Source organism: Homarus americanus, unplaced genomic scaffold (assembly GCF_018991925.1).
Source record: "Homarus americanus isolate GMGI-L3 unplaced genomic scaffold, GMGI_Hamer_2.0 scaffold32583, whole genome shotgun sequence".
NCBI lineage: Eukaryota > Metazoa > Arthropoda > Malacostraca > Decapoda > Nephropidae > Homarus > Homarus americanus.
The window spans coordinates 28851175-28854846 of NW_024713129.1; positions in this window are offsets into that span (position 1 = coordinate 28851175).

Below are 3672 nucleotides of genomic sequence, written 5' to 3' on the forward strand. Positions count from 1 at the left end.
TACCACCAGGACATGCAACCACCACCACGAACCTGCAATCACTACCACCACCACGAGGACCTGCAGTCACTACAACCACCACAAGTACCTGCAATCACTACCACCACCACAGACCTGCAGTCACTACAACCACCACAGTACCTGCAATCACTACCACCACCACAAGGGCCTGCAATCACTACTACCACCACCACAGGGACCTGCAATCACTACCACCACCACCACGAGGACCGTCTTTACCACCACCACCAGGACCTGCAATCTTTACCCCCCACCACCAGGACCTGCAATCACTACCACTACCACACGAGGACCTGCAATCACTACCACCACCACGAGGACCTGCAATCTTACCCACCACCACCAGGACCTGCAATCTTTACCCCCACCACCAGGGACCTGCAATCACTACCACCACGAGGACCTGCAATCACTATCACCACCACCACGAGGACCTGCAATCACTGCCACCACCATAAGGACCTGCAATCACCATCACCACCATTACCTGGACCTGTAATCACTACTACTAACACCAGGATCTGCAACAGCCAACACCACCGGGACCTGCAACCACCACCATCTGGACCTGCAACCACCACCACCTGGACCTGCAACCACGATCCCAACCAGGACCTGCAATCACCAACACCACCAGGACCTGCTAGCCACCACCGATTTGCAATCCCACTACCACACCACCAGAACTACACTCATCACCACCACCAAAACCTGCAACCACCATCACCACCGGGACCTGCAATCATTACCACCACCATCATGACTCACAATCACTGTGCCCGTCTGGACTGCAACCACCACTATCAGGACCTGCAACTACCACCCCAGCCAGGACCTGCAATTAACACCACTGCCAGGAACTTCAACCACCACCACAGGACCTGCAATCACCACCATCACCAGGACCACCTAGTGGCACCACCTTAGGGAACTGCAATCACCACCAATCGCCAGGAAATGGAACCACCACTACCAAGATTTGTCCACCACCACGAGGACCTGCAATTACCACCACCTCCAGGACCTTCAATCATCACCACCAGGATCTACAACCATTACCACCACCATCGACCTACTACCATTACCACCACCATCGGGACCTACAACCATTACCACCACCAAAACCTACAACCATTATCACCACCATCGGAACCTACAACCATTACCACCATCATCGGGATCTACAACCATACCACCACCATCGGGACCTACAACCATTACCACCACCAAAACCTACAACCATATCACCACCATCGGAACCTACAGCCATTATCCACCCCCATCGGAACCTACAACCCCCCTTACCAGAACCTGCAACCATTATCACCACCATCGGAACCTACAACCATTACCTACCAAACCTACAGCCGTTATCACCACCATCAGGATCTACAACCATTACCACCTGCATCGGGACCTCAACCATTACCACCACAAAACCTACAACCTATCACCACCATCGGAACCTGCAACCATTACCACCACCAGAACCTACAACCATTATCACCATCGGGACCTACAACCATACCACAAAACCTACAACCATTATCACCACCATCGGGATCTACAACCATTACCACCACCATCGGGACCTGCAACCATTACCACCACCAAAACCTACAACCATTATCACCATCGGAACCTGCAACCATTACCACCATCATCGGGACCTACAACCGCACCACCATCGGGACCTACAACCATTCCACCACCAGAACCTACAACCATTATCACCACCATCGGGACCTAAAGCCATTACCATCACCAGAACCTACAACCATTATCACCACCAGAACCTACAACCATTATCACCACCAGAACCTGCAACCATTACCACCATCATCAGGACCTACAACCATTACCACCACCATCAGGATGTCTACAACATTACCACCACCAGAACCACTAACCATTATACCACCAGAACCTACAACCATTATCACCACCAAGACCTGCAACCATTCCCACTACGAGAACCTACAACCACTATCCAGCAACAACTACCACTTAAAACCATTATTACAACTCGGACCCCAAACCCAGCACAGGATATACAGCGCAGTTTACAACCAAATACTTCACCTGTTTTACAGCGGATATTATATTGCTCTATCTAGCCAGCACACAAGTATAACACAGCGGATATTCTATATAACAACACCAGGTGTGTGTGTGTGTGTGTGTGTGTGTGTGTGTGTGTGTGTGTGTGCGCGTGTGTGTGTGTGTCACCTGCTAGCCCTGGGGTTAGTCGTTCACCTAACAACATGACGAAAATTTTGCTTTTCTTATGGAACTAATTATGAGTTGCTTGTAGTTAATTTCTGAAATAAACTTGATATTGGCGTACAGCAGGGTGTGTGTGTGTGTGTGTGTGTGTGTGTGTGTGTGTCATAGTGCAACACTTTATGAGGCCTTACTTACGTATAAACAACATGCCTTCAGAAATATCCGCAGTTACCTTGAAAGTTTGAAATTTGAAAAGGTGATATAATAGTAGAAGCTGAGGAAGGTGTTGGAGATGATGTCGTGCAAGGCTGATCAGAGTTGAACCTGGACACTTATTGCTTGAAACTGGTGTGGAAGTGATAAGTTATTAAGAAAAGAAAGTGATATTTTTGAAGTGATTATTTTTTATGCGTATTTTAAGGGGAATTTGTATTAGTGTGTGTGTGTGTGTGTGTGTATGTGTGTGTGTGTGTGTGTGTGTGTGTGTGTGTGTGTGTGTGTGTGTGTGTTGAAGATATAATATATTGTTGGTATTACTAATATATTCGTTTGTTGTTAGGTTTTATATTATTGATTGATAATGATTTAAAGTAATTGTATCGTTGTGGCGAATTCTTCTGTTAGTTAGTAAGTTATATCCCAGGAGGCATATCTTCAAGCGTAGTTAATCATTATCCTTCTGTTATTAAGTAATTTTTGAAGATTTATTTATCAGTGTAAATTAATTCCTATTACTATGAATAATACTACAAACATACACTATTCGTCTTAAACAGTTATATTCTCACCACAACTCATTATTCGTCTTTTGTTTTGGTAATTTCATAGAACTATTAATTTTGACGGAAGTTTGACTCATATTGTCCTCTTTTATTAAGTCGTTTGAAAGAGGTGCGGCCTTGTTGTAATAAACCATCAGAGATTAATGATACAGCCACCCCTTCCTCACCCCCCCCTTTGCTTGTGGACAGATGGGACACACCAGCTGTGTTCTGTCATCAGGGAAAAGGACAGAAAAAGAGCACGCACGCACACACACACACACACACACACACACACACACACACACACACACACACACACACACACACACACACACACACACACACACACACACACACCAGGATGTTTGTTGACTCAGCAGCTGTCTTTTCTGGTCATCTCACTATCACAAATAGTTAAATTACCATGAAAAAATCTCGGAAGTTTCTCATAAAATTAAAATGTTCACTCTTGATTTCATCTGTGCTTCTTTTCTTTTATTTCAGGACCAATGGCTAGCCCAGGATGGTTCAGGTTTTTAATGAGAATAAAACTCGTAAGGTTAAGTGACTCGTTCTTGTAATGTCTTCTTATTGCTACAACTGCCAGGGTCACTAAGCACCAATTGGGAGCCATCATTTCTATACAAGACAATAATAGGAT